Consider the following 23,828-nt stretch of genomic DNA (forward strand, 5'->3'; position numbering starts at 1 on the left):
TTTCAAGATTTTTTTGTAAATAGCCACTAGATTGTCATAGATTTGTTTTTTTTTACGTTCATGCTATACTCCATTGTAAATTAATTCATTCAGCTAGAAACCAATAAATTAATTCAAATTTGATAGAAATAGACATATAACGACTACTTCAACAAACTAACAACGACAAAAAAAGTGAGATGGAACCGTGATCCTCAGATTAGGGAAGGTGCCGTCGACCGAACTCGACGGAAGTTCGATATTTCCCACGAATTTCTTCGAAATAATTTGGGAGTGCCACGGTTTGTCCTGAATGCTCGCTCAAGTTCGGCTTCGGCCGCGACTCATTCTTTTTCCGCCTTTCTCCAGAAATTCTAAATTTCCTTGGACTTCGGTGAACTCCTTCTCGGCCGTTTGAGAGCTTATGAGCTTTTAATGGCAGATTATCTAGCTTAAAAGTAATTCATAATTTGAATGAGCTTTGGCGCACCTCAACGTGATCTATAGGTCTATTTCTATCAAATTAATTTATTCGTTTCTAACTGAATGCTACTAAAACAGTAATTTTCAATACTTTTTTTTCTACTATTGATCCCTTTACGATCACTGTTTGGCCATTGTCGTTCCTTACGGACTTCTTGGGCACGTCAGGAGTTAATCATCAATATTAACTCCTTTTCCCGAGCAGCCTAGATAGCCGTGTAGTGTCGGTAGCGATTGTTTCAACTGGCTAAGAAGTAACACTACGGACTGCCTGTTCCGGTGGTAAAAGTTCACCTGACAGGTGACCCCTAATTTATGGTGTAATGCGTACCGTGCCTAGAAATGAATGGTTAGAGGGGTCTAAATAAAACCTGACCGTAAACGGAGTCTGTGGAGTATCAGGGCGCCCTCTGCAGTATTGTGCCCTTCCTGTGCTACCCGGAGCAATGGTGCAGGTGACCTTGTGTTACTCCGAGATAATCGGCTGCTCTTCTTCAGTCTCTAGCCTGATGCTAAACAAAGGTGGGATTATAAATATTTTGCTATTTAATTTAAATTATCACCTATATGATTTCGCATTATGCTTTTTACACAGTGTATTTTGTGCTTTTTCGCCTTTGGCGACTTTCAATGGATACCGATCTGGTTTTTTCGCTGCTGGTCTTTTTCGTGCCATTGATATGTGTAGTCAGTCTAAGCTAAGCTAAGCTGTTCTGAGTAAAATTCCCTCCTCGTCTTGGGTCGCTATTTCTATACCACGAAAACTGAAGAATGCAGCGGAGGCCAGCACTCGCTAAATAATCTGAAGTGAAATTTAATTGGATGTTTGGGACGGACGCTCGTTCGGTGGTTCTTGGTGTGTGGCCAACTTCGTAAACGGTCCAACCACAGTTTGATTGCATACAAGACAAAGTTTTTGACAAAAATAGGTCAACAGTTAGAAGCCTACGCTGTATTAGAAGTATTTCCACCTTATATAGTGACAAGATCTTAAGCTTATTCACATAGGAAACCGTTAGTCCTACGGCAGATTTTCTTTATCCAATCATCAAATAGATGAATCTTCAGAGATTTGCGGTACCAAAGAAAATACTCACCTTAATTGAATGGATGGTATGATAATGTAGTATGTATATCTGAAATCAACAGAAAAAAGTACATGTTATTATATGTTCAAATGTCTACTAATTAAACTTTTTTATCTAATTAACGATTTTAATGAGTGATGCCTCGGTTATATTAATATTTACTTGAATGTATAAAAGCAACTTTGACATCCAATAAAACCATCACTGCTTGTATGGGATGTTGTTCCTTCATTCCTTGAACACAGGTTTGGTCATTGGCCGTATAGTTAAACTAATTTCCTTCCCTGCAATCTAATGCAACTTGACGTGGAAAATTGAGTGCATTCCGGAAAACTCTTCCAACCGTTTCCCGGTTTGCCACTTTGACTGGGACAGACGCATCAAATCTGGACGATGTAATGAGTTTTCACCGCATCTCCGGGCTTACCCCATTGCGGCCCCCGGTTTTGCGCACGATGAAAAAAAAAACAAATGTCAACAAGTTCTCGGTAGAGGGCAGCCACGTGTAGCGTTGACGACCTGCACACGAAACATCTGCTCGCCAATGTGCACAAGCCACTTTTTGGAAACTGACCGACCAAGCTGCATTAGCCACTGTAAATATGGGATGCACGTCGTAGGCTTGGTGTTCAGCTGTTGAGATTTTACAGGAATCCGTAAAATAATTTAAGTGTGTAAAATGGTCCATAATGCCACATTAAGGATTTGTGACGTTTTCTCGTAATAAGATCCACATTTTAAGCCTTAACAGTAGCTTTACAAAATTTGATAGCCACCACCGTGAAAACATTTCCCAAATTTGAGCTTTTTTACTGTTTTAAATCATGTCGAAAAATTGGTTCAAAAATGGTTCAAAATGACCGAATGGATGGTATGGGAAGCCTACTAAAGGAAAACGAACAGTCAGCAACCAAGCTTCTCCATGAGTTTGCGCGGATGCAAGGAAATGCTTGTTCGTTGATGAAATAATCGGAATAGCTTACGATTTAGGCAAAAAAGTGAAAAATTGTTGAATTTCAAAGGGAAATTGAAGAAAAATCTTAAAGTTCATGTCCAAGGGCCACCACCTGTAACCAGTTTCAGCAGCAGAGGTTCTCGCTAACACTCAAAGTCTACGAAAAGGCTCAAGACTCAAATGCAATTACTACGTATATCATTTAAGTGCCTCAATACACGTGGCTTGTCAAGACAGACAACCGATCATAGAGAAAGCAGTTCGCTAAAGCAGACCTATAGCTCAACAGTGGTGCTATCTGGACGAAGAGTCTGCGGAACTCATGGCTTTCACATCAATAAGAGTACCAAGTCCGAAGTGCGTAGTTTGTCAGCCACACATAAATATTGGGGTGTTTACATAAAACTTCACGAAACCTTCCCCTGAGGGAACGACGCGCCACACTTTTTGACACTGTTTACTTGATTCTTATGGGAGAATAGCATTGGCGGTGTTTCCTCAAGTGCGCGCGTGGTACCCTCAGAAGAAGGCCCCATGAAATTTGGCAAATGCCATATGGGGAGCAATGCCGTTTGGCCGAATTTCGTTTGCCTAAAGGCCATTTGGCCGAATGCCATCTGGTCGAAAGGGTCGTTTGGCCGAATGCCGTTTGGCCGAATGCCGTTTGGCCGAATACACAGCGTAACAAAAATGACATTTTAGTGTGTCAAATTATGTGTCTCTGGTAGATTTGGATCAGCTGAATCTAATGCCTTTCTCAGAAATGTTCCAGCACGTCACAATTTTTAGCTACAGGTCGCCAAAATTGTATAAAACATTGGTTTAATTGATCTTCTTCTTCTTTTCTGGCGTTACATCCCCACTGGGACAGAGCCTGCTTCTCAGCTTAGTGTTCTTTTGAGCACTTCGACAGTTATTAACTAAGAGATAACTATGCCAATGATCATTTTTGCATGCGTATATCGTGTGGCAGGTACGAAGATACTCTATGCCCTGGGAAGTCGAGAAAATTTCCAACCCGAAAAGATCCTCGACCGGTGGGATTTGAACCCACGACCCTCAGCATGGTCTTGCTGAATAGCTGCGCGTTTACCGCTACGGCTATCTGAGCCCCCGAATCATGGATGGAATTATGATCTTACAATCAATTAAGTTGACAACAATGCTGAAGTGTAGGGTTCACAAATGCGAACGAAGAAATCAAATATACTTTCTTCTTTCACATTAGGCTATTACTTCGAGTTACTTACGGGAGTGTACAATTGGTTTGGACTGTTCATAAACCACGAAGATTTTTTTTGAGGAAAAGGCGTCTGAACAAAGTATTAATTTCATGCTTTTGAAAAAACAATCTTACCTAAAATTATTATAAATAAAAGTATTTTAGGGGATGTTTAGTCTTATATGGCTATGAAATTGTGTACATGGTATATGTTAGGCCCTCAAAGACTATTATGTTGGATAATTAATGGATAAAATCTAAATTTTCCACAATAAAAAAGTGTAGGTAGAAAAAGGTAAAGAATTTCTTAAATGTATGTGTCATACTTGATAGGTTATTCCTAATTTTGCTAGAAAAACTTCGTGTTGCTCCTGCAGAAGGACCAAGAGCATCGAGTGGAAAAGAAAAAACAGCCTGTTTCTGGTTCGCTTCAATACCAAGCGCTTGTTTTTTTTTTGTGATCACCTTTGTTGCACGTTGGTTTCTATCGATTAACTTCTAGGCTGAAATGTCGGCTTTCCTATCAGACACTTCAAAGAACTGCCGATCTAGTAAAGAAGGGTGCATATCAGATGACCAGTTCGTTCACCACCTTGAAATGCAAAAAGTTATGAAAATTATGAGTGCTAAAAACTATTCGGTTAACTGGGCTATTTGGAGAAACGGGGTATTCGGGGAACTGGCGTTTGGGGGAAAGGACATTCAAGGAACGAACATTCGGAGAAAACTAGCACAACCTTTATAGATAGATATCAATGAGTGTATATACCAAGGTGTGGAATAAGAAGCAATGGCTATGTATTAAAGATTAAAAACGTAAATAAAAATAACTACGTCACTAGTTTACACGACTCCTCAGTTGCTTGTAGTTGTGAAACATTTTACGCCGCGTGCACAGTACATATCTTCTTCCTCATTCTCTCTCATTCTCTCAACTCAATACAAAACAACGAGCGTTGAATTGAAAGGAATATTGTTGCAAAATTGATGTGATTCATGGAATGAATTGATGTGAGAAGATCCAGGCAAAAAGTCTGTTCCAATTGGGAATGGGCCGCACAAAATTAGTGATATCTCCAAGAAGAAAAAAAAACTACAAACAATCTTAGCACACCATCATGCAGCATTTGAATTGAGCTTCAAGAAAAAATATAAGTATTTTTCTAGCTTTTTAGCTGAGTTTTCTACCTTATTGCCGAATTTCTCCCATAATATCTTGCACAGTACCATTATCAACATTAACCGGCATTTTTCAAGAAAATGCATAAACCAGACGTTCTATTATTCTGACTATTTTTTTTTTAATTTACTTTTGGTTATCGCCCAAAGTTTATCGATCTGGGATGTATGGGCAATTTAGCAGACTAATACTTTTTCACTGAAATCGACATTATTGTGATAATACCTCAGAATCTTAGGCTTAGATATACAATACATTTCTATGACATCAGGGCTGAAATGGAAGCGAGCTATGTACCTTATGAGATCTTAGTTCTATTAAATTCTATTCTAAGGACACTTTTCTTTGTAAAATTGTCAATCTTGTTCCAGTGATAAAAATCAATGTTCATTTTATAAAGTGGACATCTTGTTTATGCTACATATTTTTTATTTATTGATAAAATCGTAATCGGTTTTTTGTGCATTGTTGAACTATTATTCTACAATCTTATTAAAATATAACAACTTTCAAAATGTTTTTGGTTGAAGAACTAAATATTTTTTTCCAAAAACTACTGAGAAAAACTGTTAGTCAGAGTTTAGCATTATTTTTCGCATGAAAAAATCCTATTTTTTTATGAACAAATTGTAGGTTGGTATCCTTTACTATTCTACTAAAGGTGAAGCTTCAAAAACATCAATAATATTTCAGCATTCTCTGACACTAGGTCACTTTAGTAGTTTATTCCTTATGGCCAAATTTGCTGATACATCATCCTTTTACGCCTAGAAAAAAAAGTAAAATTAAAAGTGTGTTGAAAATTGTCTTAGATTGCTGAAAAAACTATACATATTTGTATAAAAGAGAGCTAAATCTTGAGTTTAAACCGCATTCTTAGGTACAAATTTTACACTTTATGATCGTTTTACTAAAAAATCATATTTATCGATGTGTACAGAAAACCGATTGCGACAAATGAAAAAGATATTGCATGTACAAGGTGTCCACTTTATAAAATGAACAGTCCTTAACCGCAGATAGCTTGCCTAATCATCAACTTGCGAGCGAATTTATCTGCGAATTTATATACTTTAAGATTTCTAGCTCAAATCAGAACAAAACTTATAAATGTCATGGTGGTTCGAATGCCATTTAAGTAAGAAACTTTCACTCTGAATATCATAAAAATCAATTGAGATTTAGAAAAGTAATGACTATTTGTTGTTTTTCGACGTGAATATTATAAATGTTGGTCAAACTTTCTTTGCATGGAACCAAAAGAAGATAAAATCTTTTTCAATATTTTATGTAAGGGCGTTTCTAGGCCTATCATAAGGATGTTTTGAGGTGTATTAGTTTTTGCTTATAATAGTATGCTAGGAAACAATTGTTGGCCCTTAGTGGAGCAAAAGTTCGACCCATGTATAAACTCACGGAAAAAAATGCAAATTGCCTAAATTTCACATCTTAACTTCATAATTTGACAAACATTTACATTTCAACTTAGTTTTGTGGAAAACTGCTATTTTTAAATATATTTTCACAGTTGACAACCGCTCTTCGTTCGCGATACACGTACTTTTTATTTGCTCCGGTTTTTCGAGATTTCGCAGTTTCTGTTGCGATAGAATTTTGTGTCTGACGCAAAATGCCTTCGCATAGAAGAAACACGTTAGTAGTGGACTTTAGTACCCTACCAAAACGGCCGGTTCTAGATCAGGTGGAGGAATTTCTGAAACAAAGAATCAAGCTCGACATGGCCGACGTGAAGAGCATTCAGCTGCACCACCTCGAGAACTGCGTGTTCATAGAAATGAACAACGCAAGCTTGGCGCCACGACTGCAGAAGCAACACCATCTGCGACATTCCTTCGTTTACGAAGGAAGGGACTATTTCGTTCCGGTGTACGTAGATGGCCCCAACACGGTCGTGAAGATTCACGACCTCCCGCCACAAATGTCCAACACGACAATCAGCAACTACATGCAACAGTACGGCAAGGTGATTTCTATTCAAAACGACGTTTGGAAGAACTTTTTCCCGGGGGTCCCGAACGGTGTTCGAGTTGTGCGAATGAGAATAGAAAAACCCTTGCCGTCATACGTTGCCGTGGACGGTCACCGCAGCTATATCAGCTACCCGAAAGCCGATAACAATCAACGCACACCATCAATCACAACAACAAAATCGACATCCCAAGTACCATCAACCACAAGTGACGAGAAAGCCGAAAACAACTACTGCGGCGCACCATCGGTCCATTCTGCCGATGACTCAAGTGACCATGACGATGATGACGGGGACGAGAGCAACAACGACGACGACGGTAACAGCAACAGCGGTGATATGCATGCGAGTGAAACAATCGAATCTACCGGGAAGAGACGGTTGTCGACTGAGACAAACAGTGGAGCAACAGAAGACAATATACCGAAGCGATCGTGTAGCCAGGGCAGCCAGAAAGTCGATCCCGAATGGAAGGTTTATCAAACAAGATCTAGGAAGAAATGAAATTGTTATCGATGTATCGTGTAATGTTCATTATTTCAATCGTTCAGACACGAATGCACCAGATGGTGTAAAGTGTCTATAATAAAAAAAAAAAAAAAAAATATATTTTAATTAACCCTTTTTTGAGCAATTTTTTGATGAAAATTTAGTGTGTATTTTTCGACAAACATAATTTGACGGCTGGTATAAAATATGCCTGTCATAAAAGTATCGATATTTTGTGTTTTAGCCAGCGAACTTTTGCCCCACGGGTGGGGTAAAAGTTCGCTTAAGACAATCAATTTTGAAACTGTTATAACAAAAAATGGGTTTATATTTTGACACAAGTTTGTTCAGCAAAATTATAGCTAATATGTTGAAGGTTCACTGTATAGTATTTGTTTTGTTCCAACTGCTAGAGGAAAATAATTATGATTTCTCGGCATATTTTCGGTCCTCGGGTTTCTTAATAAAACAACTGTTTTGATTAAAGCCGACGTTTCAAGCATTTATTTGCTCATCTTCAGGGCAAAATCGTTAATTGATTTTGCCCTGAAGATGAGCAAATAAATGCTTGAAACGTCGATTTTAATCAAAACAAATGTTTTATTAAGAAACCCTAGGATCGAAAATACGCCAAGAAACCTTGAAAATCAGTCTCGGATATCACACCAAATTACTTTTATGGAACATTGATTATACCACTAAGGGCGAACTTTTAACCCACACCATTTTACACAATTACCATAAAACAGGTCATGTTGAGTAGAACACATACACACGCCAGAGCAACATTCATTTATACGTCCAAATAAAACCAAAAATTAAAAGAAAAATAATTTTCCTTATAATTTTATCTTCTATACATCTAATTTGACCAGGGTTTTCATTATTTAGCCACTCTAAGGAGAAATCAATGTGATTGACCAATTCAGGAACAAAAGTTAAATATGTGGCTGAAACTAGTTCTGGTCGCCTATATTGACCAACGTGATTTTCAATGCGAACATAAGGTTTCTGCGTAGATCCAATATATTTAAACATAATGTGGATTGAGAGCTTTCATTTGACGTATTTGCAGTACATGCAGGGCCTTCCGTTTATTTTTTTATAAATATTTTCTCTTGGGCTGGCCAAAACCAGTGCTTCTACACTATAATTCGTTATAATCGGTTTGATTGAAAGTACTCCATTCAAGAATTATTGTAAATTTTCCCGACTTCCTAAGGCATTTTTGTTTATCTTTGTACTTGACATCAATTAACAAATACGCCTGTTGTCGATTAGAATATGTGCAAATTTCTGTAAGAAACGCATCTGAAACATTAAACTGAGACGCTGACTCTTTCCCAGTAAAGAAGTAAGAGAAGTATTTCTTAATAATCTGACAGAGATAAAATTACTTTTTCTTGAGCTGATGCATTCCAATATAAAGCGAAGTGTGCTTCGTGGCCGTGCGGTTAGTGTTACAAAGCATTTAGCCGCATCGAGTCAAGGGGTGTGGGTTCGATTCAGTCCGGAAAATTTTTCGTCAGGAAAGTTTTTCGACTGTGCCACTGGGCGTTGCATGCTAGTCCGTTGTCTAGTGTGGTGCTTCCTTCAAAGGGCAAATCGTCCACTGGAAGCATTAACATGTCGGTGTCTTTTTAAAAGTAGTGACAATCAAAACGTGGTATTTTTTTTGATATGTATACGAGATAAATGATCACAAGGTAATACCTACACCATGACAATTTATTTTTTCTGATTAATCCTCATATGGCGACAAATTGAAAAGTTTCTGATTTTCTGAAATTACTGTGTTACGGCAGTTTAAGTGAGCCAAGAATTATAAAAAAAGGAGGAGTCCTCAAAAACTAATTTAATTATAACTACCGAACGGTCCATCAATTTGATCAGCCGTTAATTGACAGAAGCTTTCTAATGTGCATAAATTTGAACATTTTGAAACACCAAGTGTACATATTAGGCCGATCTCAGCAAGAATTACTCAGTGTGTTATTTCTGGAACTTCTGAACCATAAAAATCTATGGCGTAAACGTAAACGTAAAAATGGCGTAAACACGCTTTTTTAAGTGTGTAGATCTCTTGAAAAAAATGGCATGCTATCTAACGACATTCTTGAAGTGAATATGATATGTCATTACCAAATCTTCAATCTCCTAAATCTATCAAGCTAATCCACCATTTTTACCTATCCACATACAAATAAGCTGTTATTAAGCTATACTTTCCTGCTTTGAACAAACTCATACTGTAATGTAGTTATGAATATACAGTCAAACCTCCATGAGTCGATATTGAAGGGACCATCGACTCATGGAAATATCGAGTCATGGAACAGCTATTCTTTGGAAAGCTGTTTGATGGGACCATCATAGTAACCATGATTTTATGTTTTAGTATGGTTCCATGAGTCGATATCGAGTCATGGAACATCGACTCATGGAGGGATGACTGTACTTAGGTGTGAGCAATCGAAGTGTTTACCTTGTTTACGATTGACAGGTGCCTTGTAAAAATGTTTTCATTAACACCTCTCAACCACGCGTCCACCAAACGACATCTGTAAACGCTTCAACCAATTTGGGATAAAACATGAAATCGTAATTTACACCTGGTAGATATAATGATGTTAAAATTGCTTCCACAATCAAATGGTTATCTGCTAGGCAGACCGGTTATTAATGCAATCGATTATTGTTTGAATTTTTAGCGAAATGATGAAAACTATTTCCTTTTTTTCTGAGTGGCATCCACACTGGTAGATAGTCTGTTTCATTAAATTGTATTTCCGCGATTTTCTAGAACGAATAGACTTTGAATCTCGCTCAATATCAACCATATCAGCTGATGGCTGATGTACTGAAACTATCAATATCACTTGCGAGCTATCAATATCAATTTGATATGACAACCGCAGTGATGAGACATCGCACTCTAGATGATAATCACTGCAGAATGAGTGATCACGTGGTAATTATCCAAGCTATTAATGTTTCTCAGTGGCCAAAACATAGTTTCAATCCAATCGCTGCTTTGTCAAAAATATCTTACTGACAACTTGCCATTTTATTTGCTTGATTTATGACTAAACTCAACCCATCAGTGATATCCATTGCTCATCGCCATCAATACATTGGTGATGGAGTAGACAGCATGATGTTGATGTGATATAAAATTATCCGAAATGTATCGCAGTCAACCAGCACAAATCAGCAAATTTTAAGCGTTGATTGTGACAGCGAATCGTAGCACCTTTTCCGAACCAGCCTAACTTACGATAGAAAGCAAAATATACGCCGATGCACATGCGTAACTAACATGAGAAAGAGAAACAAACGAAGACATTTGAGCAAACATAAACCATAACACCAACACACCCACCCGATGTTTTATGCTGCAAGCATGTCGTTACAGTTCATCCACAACTAGTGACAGGCAACCAAAATTAAACATGTTCTGAGATGCACTCTTTGGAACGTTGTTTTTATTGAATTGGGTTGTTTATTGACGAAAATGTTACTGTTTTTGTAACTTGATTGAAAGAGCACATTTTCCTTTATAAAACACAATATTTTTGAGCTTTAGTAACCTAATTTTTGTATTACAAATGTTTAAAATGATCTCAAACAGTAGACTTAATGACATCTCAATTCATATTATTACAATTTTCCAAGGGAAGATTCAAAAGTCATTTCAAATCTACGCCTTTTTTAATAATTCCACGGAAGACTTTATGACTTTTATTTTAGCGTAGAATCACAATATAAAAAAAACTTCCACTAGATGAGCCAAACATCGATTCTGGTTCAATTTAACTTAGATACAGAATAAGTGACAACTCCCTAAACAATCCTATTAAACGAAAACAAGTCATACAGTTTAAATAAAATAAACAGGAAAATAAAAAAAAATAACTCTAAAATAGCAACATCTTACAATAATATACACATCTTTCGATCGCCTTATTCAAGATATAACTGTACACTAGTAACGGCAACCGGCAAAACGGCACAATCTTCTACACCAGACATCAATGATTCACTGAGCGTTACGGGCTAATGTTCAACAACCTCTTTGCAGGCGGAATTACCTTAGTTTGCCGGTTTTCGGAAACTATCTCCCGTAGCTTCGCCCACGAAAGACAGCCGTTTCTCAGATTGCAAAAACTATCAAGGCGATATGTCAATCACTGCTTTGCATTTAACACTATGTATAACTCACATCAACACTTCATCGTGTCATCGACAAAGTTGCACGTGTTTGCCAACCTATACATCTACGTATGGATTTTTTTTTACATATCTAATCCAGCAATACAGAAAACAATGCACGTCACCATAAGATTTCACTTGCACAAGGCCCAAGTCTTTAGGAATAGGTATAGCACAGCGTTCCACGCGAAACTACAATTCGCTCAAAACAATCATCTTCTTGCTATGTAAACAGTTTGCAAAAAAAAACACCTTTCACCGTTAGAATAGCTTCCAGTCAAACAATTGAAGTAGACAAGCTTCGCTTCTTCCTTGCATATAGGCACTTACAGCAGATAGACTGCAAAAAATGTATAACTTCAATCACACATCGCCCGGAGATATCGTACACGTCTTCTATGAAGACAAGTTGCTACCTTTTCAACATAGATAATAGGGAAAACCCGTTGTAACACCCGGATTCTTCCCTTTCGCTCGAGGGACACTATCTGCCCAATGCATCCACAGTCCACATAGAACAAGACGTTTAAAAGCCCGCGCGAAACTTCAACCGTCCGGCAAGACAGATGAATGAAAACTGTTTCCCGGCGTTCTGCGGGGCGCATTCATGGGATATGGCTTGTAAGGTAACTCCCATTCGCCAGCCCAACTGACTGACTGTTCTCGATGGTGATGGTGGAATGAAGCAAAATAAACGTCTCCCATCGCCGGCATTAGAATGGATTTAGTGCGGCTATCGACCGTCGTCATCGCGCACAAATGAACCGCACTTGGAGTGGAACACATACACAGAGTTTTTGAGTTTTTAAAAGCAGCAGGAAAGAATGGAACACGTGTGAATGAACAAATAGGGTGAATCGGTTTCAGTTCATTGATTTGGTGGCAGACAGAGTTGCCAACCGTATGGATGGGATATTTTGAAACCAATCCCAACAGAAAATCATCAGAATATGCACCTACCTCTAGTTACATGTCTCCCTCTGATTTTGATTTTTGAACTGAACAATTGAATCAAATAATTGAGAGTTCTGTTTGATTATTCGACCTTGACGCTTGTTTTTGCCGGAGCGAGCGACGAGGGCAGGATCAAACATGTCGCGCGTCGGTCTAGTAAGTGAAAAAGTGGCGTGATCGGTTAGTTCCGTTAGATCCTTCGACCTTGACGCTTGCTCCTGGGCAGTGCGTCAAGAAAGCCCGAGCAGTCGTCAGTTTTTTTTTTTTTTTTTTTTCCTTTTCGGGTCGCGCGCCTATTATTTTTCTGAGTGTTTTTATATTGCCGAGCAAACGAGTGAAGCTGAAAGAGGATTGTGGCTGCTCAGTCAAGGATAACGGATCAATTGGTGAGTTCGTTTCATGCTACTATTTCTAATCTATAAAATATGTATGACTGCACATTTAATCGTTACAATGGTGGGACGTAAATATGATTTTTCAACAAACTATGGATAGTTCGTCACTGTGAGTGTCGACACAAACTCTTATTCATGATTTATTTATGTTTAACATTTATTTTCAGAACACCTCTTATTTACCTTTATTTTTGTAATAAAAAAAACTTTGAATGAATCGACACTACAAGTGTAGACTTGCGAAAGGTTCACTTTATTCAACAAACTTTGGATGGTTCGCCACTGTAAGTGTCGTCATAAGAATAAGAGTGTTCTATGATGTCCCAACCAATCGAGTTTTTTTTCTTTTCAAATGAGTAATAATATAATAACACATGATTTTGTCCTGACAGCTGTAGGAATGTTACATTTAGGTATTTGTTCAACAAACTTTGAATGGTTCGTCACCTCAAGTGTCGGCATAATTTTCCTCTACATAGAAATTGTTCATATCAATGAAAATAATATATTTACAAATAAGCATGTATATATCTCACAAATTATTGTTTATCATGGTCTATTCGCTTATCAAAGTGAATCCTGTGACCCAACGATCCTTCCCATTAACAAACATCCCTCCCAGTAATCTTTGTGGAGATGCATAGGCAAACACGGTCTCCAAATAGCAAAGGTTACACACTAACATTCCTTCCCTCAATCCCACCTGACTGCAAGGACGTAGCCGGCGCCGTTATTGACCTTGTATAAATAGAGGCACTGAATTATGCACATTGAAGAAGAATATGGCCAATCCCAGCCGAACTTCTAGTTGATTCTTTGTGCATTTTCACTGACTTCGGTCAATCACGGAATAGCAACCATTGATATGTGTAGTCAGTCTAAGCTAAGCTAAGCTAAGAACAATTGAATCAAATAATTGGTGCAATGTTCAACACCACCACTTTGGCTGAAGCAGTCCAAGTTGGCGTAGAATTTACTAAGAAAATTGTTATTGGATTACGTTTCTCTAATGGATCCATATAATTTTTAAATATTTTGAATGCTCGTTCTTTGAATGGTAAAGAAGACGAGCTGTTCAATTTTCTAACAGCTAAAAACATGCATATAACAGTTATTACTGAAACTTATTTGAGACCTGGATCCAAACTTAAAACAGATCCAAACTTTTTTGTTTATCGTAATGATCGACCTGATGGGACATGTGTGGGAGTTGCAGTCATCATTCATAGGTTTCAAAGATTTTGAAACTTGGTAGCTCGGTAAATATATCTAGCTGCCTATTTACTTTTTCAATGCACCGGACAGCAAGTTAAATTGTTTCAAACTGACTTGCGTATATTGACTCGCAATAAGTCAAAAATTGTTGTCATCAGTTTAATACCAAACATCACTCATAGAATAGTTCTTAAAGCAATTCCAACGGCAGAAATATATTTGATGGGCGCACTTCAGTATATTTCTCAATTCAATTCCCTTATAGCCCTACTTGTTTTTCCTCTTCTAGAAACACTCCTATGGTTGATTTGGTCTTAATCGACTCTGGTGTCTAGTCACCTTTGTAACCAACCGGTTACTCACGCTGATTTTTTTGTAATGTCTCTGTTTCAAATATCCCATGATGCGATTCTCAATCCTATCAGCGGCACTTTCAATTATTTACAAGCCGATTGGTGTATTCCATACATCGACAGTAATCATGATGTTAACATTTCTTTGCAAAAAAAAACTTGAAATAGACTATGAAACATAACAAATTACCCGTCCTTGCTTCAACAGAAATGTGAAAAATGCTTCAGTGAAGTGAAGTATGAATTGTAAATATTCAGCTTTGAAATAAGGCCATAGTTGTGAAAATTGCGTAAGCGGGGTAAAACCGACCACTGTTGATGGGGTAAGACCGCCACCCGTATTTATATCAAATAAAATGTCTAAACCATTTTGAAAGTTGTAACTAAATTGTACATTACTATTCGAGAAAAATAAAATCAATTTTGTAAGAAATACAAACCAAATACGCATATTTTTCCAAAATATGAGTGTTTCAAGGTGATGATAAGTACATATCTAAGTCCCTCAGCTTGGTCTTGTTGAATAGCTGCACATTTACCGCTACAACTATCAGCTCCCTTTAGTATGTAATACTATTAGTTAAGAACATTTTATCAAACAAAAATCTAAAAATCCTACAAAACAAATATTTTTTATATAAGACAACAATGATTTCCATATATATCGTACCGTAAAACGGGGTAACTTTGATAGTTTTTTCGAAGAAATTTTGAATATTTATGCCTGCTGTTTCAAAGAATTTTAATTCATATTTTTAAAACAAGTACTGGTATCCTAACTATCGATTCCAATTGATAGATTTCCAAAAGATTTATTCTTAATGGATATATAATTTTTCATATAATCGGAAGTCGGTTTTCTGTTTTGGGGTAACTTTGATAATGGAGCATCACTCGAACAAAATTGAATGAATTACAGAACATTTGTAGGGCGTTGCATATCTTTAGGCGTTTAACGCTATATGGAAATTTCTGACTAAGATTACAAAAATGGCCCCAGTTTGTAAAAATAGTATTCGCTAAGAGTTTTAAGACCGAATTCGAGTTCTACTATAACTAGGCTGTTAAGTATAAGTGACGAATTCATTATGACTTCATCAAATAGTGATCGTAGAACAGATTGTTTGAGAGCATTTCAAAATTGCTAAAATCTTATAAATTTTCCATATTTGCATATAAATCCTCAAATGTACTTGATTCCAACGGAAATAGCTTTAAAATGAAGTGTCATACTGATGCTCTTTACTTTTGCATTCGTTTTGCTTAACAGATTAACAGGAACTTTGTTATTTCGTTTAGTATGTTGAGAGTCTCGCATTATCAAAGTTACCCCGTTTTGCGGTACGCTGAAAAGCATAATAATTCGAAGGATTTTATATGCCTAAATATTGCTTTGCAAAGCAAAGTAATGAAGTATTTTTTTTTGGGAAATGATCTTTCTGGGGAATGACTTTCTGGGGAATGGTCCATTCTGGCAAATGGTTCTCTGGCAAATGATTCATTCTGGCAATTTGATTCTGGCAAACGACTTTCTGGTAAATGTCATACAACCGTATTGCGCCAATTATCGTGCGATCACTAGGTACTCTTCCAACAACGGACCAAATATTCGCCATCCGCCAGCTGTTGCAGAAATGCCGCGAATACAATGTACCCACACATCATTTGTTCATCGATTTAAATGGGCCTATGATACAATCGATCGAAAACAGCTATGGTAGATTATGCACGAACACGGTTTCCCGGACAAACTGATGAGATTGATCAAGGCGACGATGGAGCGAGTGATGTGCCAGGGACACTCTCGAGGCCGTTCGAATCTCGCAGAGGATTACGGCAAAATTTTGGCCTTTCGTGTTTACTGTTCAACATTGCGTTATTGGGTGTGATAAGAAGAGCGGGGATAGACACGAGTGGCCCGATCTTCAGAAACTCCGTTCAGTTACTTGGTTTCGCCGACAACATTGATATTGTTCCACGCAACTTTGAGACGATGGTGGATACGTACATCCGACTAAGGGCTGAAGCTAGGCGAATCGGACTGAACATCAATGTATCGAAGACGAAGTACATGATAGCGAGGGACTCAAGAGAAGACACGGTACGCCCCCCACCACGAGTTCATATTGACGGTGATGAACTCAACGACACCAGCAGAGAAATCCAGAGACGCATCGTTGCTGGAAATCGTGCCTACTTTGGACTCTGCAGAACACTCCGATCGAGCAAAGTTCGCCGTCGCACGAGGTTAACCATCTACAAGACGCTGATTAGACCGGTACTCCTCTATGGGCACGAAACATGGATCCTACGTGCAGAGGATCAACGCGCCCTTGGTGTTTTCGAACGGAAGGTGTTGTGGACCATCTACGGCGGAGTACAGATGGAAGACGGAACGTGGAGAAGGAGAATGAACCATGAATTGCACGAGCTGCTGGAAGAACCAACCATCGTCCACCTCGCAAACATTGGGAGGCTGCGGTGGACCGGGCATTTCACCAGAATGTCGGATAACAACCCGGTGAAAATGGTTCTTGAAAACAACCCGACCGGCACAAGACGACGTGGTGCGCAGCGAGCAAGATGGGTCGATCAAGTTGGGGACGATCTGTGGACCCTTCGCAAAATGCGTGGCTAGCGACGGGCAGCCATGGACCGAGTTGAATGGAGACGTATCCTACGTACAGCAAGGGCCACCCAGGCCTTAGCCTGACTGGTAAGGTAAGTATGACTAAATCAGTCCAAGTTAGTTTAAAATTTACTAATCAAATTGTTATTGGATTACGTTTTTCTAATGGATCCAAATAATAATTTAAATATTTCAAATTGGAATGCTCGTTCTTTGAACGGACGAGCTGTTCAATTTTCATACAGTTAATAACGTGCATATAGCAGTTATTACAGAAACCTATTTAAAACCTGGATCCAAACTAAAAAAAAAGATCCTAACTTTTCTGTTTATCGTAATGATCGACTTGATGGGGCATGCGGGGGAGTTGCAATCATGATTCATAGGCGTATAAAACATCAACTGTTTTATTCATTTGAAACTAAAGTTTTTGAAACTTTAGGTGTTTTTGTTGAAACTCAGCTTGGTAAATATACTTTCATAGCTGCCTATTTGCCTTTTCAATGCTCTGGACAGCAAGTTAATTTGCTCCAAACTGGCTTGCGAAAATTGACTCGCAATAAGTCAAAATTTTATGTCAATGGTGACTTTAATGCCAAACATTGGTCATGGAATAATTCGCAAAGTTATTCCAACGGCAGAATTTTATTTAACGAGTGCTCTTTAGGATATTTCTCAAATCAATACCCTGATATCCCTACACGTTTTTCCTCGTCTAGAAAGCCATCTACGATTGATTTGGTCTTAACCGACTCTAGTCATTTTTGTAGCCAATAATTTACTCATGCTGATTTTAATTCTGATCATGTCCCTGTTAGATTTCAAATATCCCATGAAGCGATTCTCAATCCTATCAGCTCCTTCTTCTTCTTCCTGGCGTTTCATCCCAACTGAAACAAAGCCTGCTTCTCAGATTAGTGTTCTTATGAGCACGTCCACAGTTATTAACTGAGAGCTTTCTTTGCCGATTGACCATTTTTGCATGTGTATATCGTGTGGCAGGTACGAAGATACATCTATGCCCTGGGAATCTAGAAAATTTCTTCTACGAAAAGATCCTCGACCAGTTGGATTCGAACCCATGACCCTCAGCATGGTCATGCTGAATAGCTGCGCGTTTACCGCTACGGCTATTGGGCCCCGGCCTATCAGCTCCACTTCCAATTATTTTTGAGCCGACTGAAATATATATGAAACATATATTGATACTAATCTTGATGTTAACATTCCTTTACAAACAAAACTTGATATTTACAATGCTCTAGCAACTTTAACAAATTCCATTGTTGAAGCCAGGACCATTGCAATTCTAAAATGTGAAGTAAAATTCGAATCCGTGATTATAGACGATGATCTTAAACTCTTGATCCGTCTTAAAAAACGTGAGGAGAAGGCAATTTCAACGCACTCGCGATCCTGCTATGAAAATTATATGGCAGGATTTGCAGAAAGAAATCGAGAAACATTTTTCTCAATTAAGAAACAACAGTTTTGAAAATAATATTTCTCAATTGGACACTGGCTCTAAGCCCTTTTGGAAATTATCTAAAATTTTGAAAAAAAAAAAAAAAAACCGGCATTGAAAGAGAGGATAATAGTGTAGCACAGAACACCAATATATCAGAAATGAATGTAATGTTTGGAATGATACTAATAAAGGATAAAAAACCTTGGTATTCCTGTAATGTCAATCATATAAACCAAATCATGAGAATTGGAACGGCGCACGAAACTCACAAAACATGAATAAAAATTGAATTATTACATTCTATAGAATAGGAAATTTATATTTCGCATTCTTTGATCATTTCACAGCCATTCTCCATCATTGATTTATGCATACGGGCCTTCCCAATTCCGCCAACCAGTTCATTCCAGTACATCGCGTGAGTTATTTTTTCTTCTAACGAGCATAAAGCCAAACATACGGTTCTTACACCATATACCAGCAAACGAAGCCGCTGATATCGTATATCTTCGTCTATGTAGCTCTCGTTCACGGCCATACTATGATTGCGAGATCATAAAATAAATCGCCCAAAAGGCCTCACGACGAACGATACAATTGTGTTTGCGCAATGAACATACAGCTGGGCGAAGGCATGCTTTTCCATGGAAGGTTCATGACGTGCGGGCACGCACCTTTATTAACCATATGACATGGAACAGACGCCCGTCGAGATCTGGGAACGGCACATTCAAAATCTGCCATAAGAACATTTACAGGCTACCCGATCAGAAATGCATAACACAGTTGAATCACCAATTATAATTAAAATCGACGTTTGATATATTTTGATATGTTGCTTTCGAGTGGTCTGGAAAGATTCTATGACAAAAGGTCCAAAGGGCATAATGTTGAAAGACAAAAGTTCGAAAGGACAAAAGGTCGAAGAACAAAACAGAAGGGAGAAAAGGTCGAAAATCTTTTTTTTTTTCAGAAAAGGAAATATCCCACTAAGCAAATTATTTTTGTCCTTTCAACGTTTTGTCTTTCAACCTTGTGACCATTTTACCTGTTGACTAATAATAAATAAAAAAATGGAACTTTTGTCCATAAACCGTCTCAAAAAGTCGTATGTACCAAAATTATTACAAAATCAGTTATAACTACAAGATGTATGTTTATTCGTGATTTTCTAGCAAAATTATGACACAATCAGAATAAAAGGTGCTCTCTTTACATTACTTTTGAATAAGCAAGAATTGCTTCTCATTAAATCTTTTTCACGGTTGATGCAATACGAAAATATGTTTTGATCAGTTACGTGCTTATATCATGTTTGTCCATTATTTGAGAGCTGTCACTGTGAACCGGGCTCACGTTGGCGTACAGAAATTACGAATCGGTTTCTCCCTCCCAGGTTGTGATAAAAGCAATAACAAATTTTAATTATCGTCAGTGTTCGCCAGACAATTTTGAAGCCTTAAAGCCCAAGTAAAAATGGTGTAAAAGTGAAAACTGAAAAAGCAGTTTTCTCTTTTTAAATAGACAAATCAGAGGAAATAAAAACACACACCTCTTTTATTTGCCAAACAAAAAGGCAGTGTGTTTTTATTTTCATCAAATTGTTGTTTTCAAAGCAGAAAACTGCTTTTTCAGTTCTGACATTTGTGCCATTTTTTCTTGCACCTTAAGCATGAAAATCCACTTAAAATATTCTGATTATATTGAAAGCATCAATAGGATCCGTTCATTCTTGTACAGTTTTCTGTGGAACCATATAGTTTTATAAAAGCTATAAGCATTTGACTGAGTATTAAAAAGCTAGCACAAAATCAGTGTCTAAATCATATGGTATTCCTTGTGCTAATATTTAATGGTTCCTCTGTAACTGTTTATAATTTAAATTCTACCATTACACAACAATGTTGAATTGTCAAACTTTGCTATTTTTTTATTGAAATAAGAGTTGGAATAACAAAAATATTAACAAAGTATGGCACAAATATTAAAAAATATATATGTTTATGCTATTGTAGAAACAAACTCATATCGAAATTAAAAATAAAAATAAATTTGAAGAATGAGCATGAAATAACACTCATTTGTTTATTATTTTGTGATAAATTTCAAAACAATAAATTATTTTGTTATTTCATCTTGTCGATTAATGTCTTGTTAATGGATACCATACCAATTTTTAAGCTTCTATTCTAAATTTTAACATTAAAACATTCTATTTTAATGGAATTTGATATTCATTTGCCACTCTCTTCTACCCGGGTAATGATCGGCTAGTCATGAACCCAACCAACACCACTATCTGTTTTCCGTGGTATTTTTCACAGCTGCATGCCAAGTTTACTAGACACGCACGTGTGGTGCGCTTGCCTCTAGTTTAAAATCGCCACTAATAAAGATTAGCGAAAATTTGTAGCAATTGTTGTAGTGGTTAACCGTTCATTCATTCATTAATCTTGTCGCGTCGCGTCGACTACAATTGCATACCACCGCACCACACCACCGTACGGAAGCACTTACGTAAAGAATACAGCCCATGACCTTAGAATGAGCGAATGTTAGTTTATTGGGTAGTGTTACAAAATTTGCTTCGACTACCAAGGCATGACATGCCTCCCGGGATGGCGATAGAGTTGCAAACTCTGATAAGGGACATGAATAGAGATTTGGTGAAAGAAGAAATTGAATGGATCGACAATTGCCGTAGGAATCGAGATAGTCTCTAAAACCTTTGTGTCCTCTTTCGATCGTTGAGTGTTAGATTGTTGTTGTGAATAATCAACTTAGGGGGATATTTATATTATGATACATTATCACTTATTCGTTGACTCAGCAGAAGTATTGCGCAACATTTTCAAGACAATGAGACTTGAATATGGTTCTGTGAACTCAGCTAACGTGAAAAGCCATTATAGTAGATATAATCACTACTAAGCATAGCATAGCATAGCATAGACTGACTGTACATGTCAATGGTTGCTACTCCGTGATTGATCGGAACTGGTAAGAATTGCACTACGATCCAAATGAATAAGGGATGGGAGTTTCCGCTTACTCTCGAAGTGCAATTTTAGCAGATCTAATATTATTGATCAATAACGGCGCCGGCCAAGTCCTTACAGTCAGTTGGGATGGGGAAGGAATGTTAGGGTGTAATGATTGTTGCTTCTTGAGACCGAGAATACCTCTGCATCTCCACAATCACCACGGGAAGGGTGTTTATTAGTGAGGGAGGAAAAGATCTGGGAGTCACCTCTGGTCGGTGATGCGATCCATGGACAAGGGGGAAATATACGATTTATATTTAAAGCTAGTTTTGTATTTTTGTCTCGAGAAGTTTTTGGTAGAAGCTTTAAAAAATAGGTCAACATCTATAATGTCAAACAATTCAAAAGACGTTTTTATAAATGTCGAAAACTGAAAATTACATGTATATATTTTAAATTATATGAAACAGGAATAATGCCGACACTTGTAGTGACGAACCATACATAGTTTGTTTGAAAATGACATATGAGTATTACTGTGCATTTTGTCTCGATATGGTAGAAGTTTTAAAAAATACGTCAACATTCACAATGTCGAACAATTCAAAAGATAATTTTTAATAATGTCAAAAAGAGAAAAATATATGTATATTGAAATTGTATAAGAAAATAGCATAATGCCGACACTTATAGTGACGAACCATACAAAGTTTGTTTTAATATTACATAAAAGTTACGCTTTCAAGAAAAAATGTGTTATCATAAGCATGAAACGAACTCACCAGTTGGTAATCCATTCTCGACTGAACACAAAACTGACACTGACACCGTCTTGCTTGGGCCTTCTCAAATACCTACCCAGCAAGACGCTCCAGAACAGGGAAAAAAAATTCTCCGGCGACGAAAACACGCGCGAAACCGTGAGCAAAATCTATCGGACGACGCAAAACCGAACTGTCCTGCTTGGGCTTCACGAAGCACTACCCAGCAAGACGCTCCAAAACAGGTAAAAAAAATTCTCCGGCGACGAAAACGCGCGAAATTGTGAGCAAAATATATCGGACGACACAAAACCGAACAGTCCTGCTTGGGCCTCACGAAGCACTACCCAGCAAGACGCTCCAAACAGGAAAAAAAAATTCTCCGGCGACGAAAACGCGTGAAATTGTGAGCAAAATCTAACGGATGACGCAAAACCGAATTGTCCTGCTTGGGCCTCACGAAGCACTACCTATAGTAGATATAATCACTACTAATGATTAAAACCTCTCTATAGCAGCAGCATCATATTTTATTAAAAAACTTGTATTCCCATAAAGGTAACTTTGTTGTATTTCAATATTTTTGCACCATTTTTCAGAAATTCTCAAAAATCTTTTCCATTTCAATAATTTGTATTGACTTCAACCATTAAGAAGAAAGTTATTTTATAGAAAGTAATACGAAAGTAAATGTAGCACAATAAGAGTTAGAAAAATGCATGTGATTTCTGTGACAGTCTATCACAGCACTAATCATCCGTTTGTTTTGAATCTTGGATGATTTGGTTGGTATGGTATGCTCACGTCAATATCGGAATTAACAGTGGTGAATAGCTTCCACGGGGTCGCCGATCTCCACCTGATTGTTGCAACTTTTTCTTCCAACATTCACACTAAATGACCAGCTCACTCCGCATGCCGCATTTTATTCACTTAAGTTGAATACGAACCGTTTGAGATCAAAAATTGATGGACCAATCTATCTGACTGGAGGCAACCACTGGATCAAATTTCGCAGAGTGACTGGTTTACTGGTTCTCCAGATTTGTGTTCTTGAAAATTTGAGGAGTAGCATCGCTGCATATTAGACTGATGCAAATTTTGAAGTTTTTGCTCCCCTATGCTTAAACGGTGTCAATTATGATGAAAATCATTCTCCCAAAATTTGAAGTGATTTGGAAGAAATTTGGTTGTGCACACGCCATTTGAAGTTTATATGGAAATTAATATGGAAAAGCCAAACCTTTTGTGTTCAGTCCTCTATCTGCTCGTCATAATAATATATGAAAAAGTGACCACACTCTTCCCATGTAAAATGTTCCCAGCTACAACTTTGCCGAAGACCACATTTTGTTGGGACGTAAGGATAATTTGTTATTCTTGATTCCGAAGTCTAAACCATGCTGAGATGATCATTCAATTACTTTCAGAGCAACACTACTTTTTTGCTGTAGAACATAGTAGCCTGGAT

The 23,828-nt window shown here is 37.6% G+C and overlaps 1 protein-coding gene across 18 annotated transcripts in view; it reads right to left on the reverse strand.

The window, feature by feature from the left end:
* LOC5570922 (sodium/hydrogen exchanger 3) overlaps positions 1-23,828 on the reverse strand; it is a 306,524-nt gene that overhangs the window by 215,644 nt on the left and 67,052 nt on the right. For 10 of the 18 annotated variants that reach the window (XM_021844917.1, XM_021844913.1, XM_021844919.1 and 7 more), the window contains exon 2: positions 1,560-1,598. The gene's annotated coding sequence lies outside the window, so the exon portion shown is untranslated. Of the gene's footprint in view, positions 1-1,559; positions 1,599-11,323; positions 11,406-11,477; positions 12,224-23,828 lie in introns of those variants that run through there. The other 8 variants (XM_021844920.1, XM_021844914.1, XM_021844915.1 and 5 more) reach the window with 7 other exon arrangements.

This window comes from Aedes aegypti, chromosome 2 (genome assembly GCF_002204515.2).
Source record: "Aedes aegypti strain LVP_AGWG chromosome 2, AaegL5.0 Primary Assembly, whole genome shotgun sequence".
In the NCBI taxonomy this organism is placed as follows: domain Eukaryota; kingdom Metazoa; phylum Arthropoda; class Insecta; order Diptera; family Culicidae; genus Aedes; species Aedes aegypti.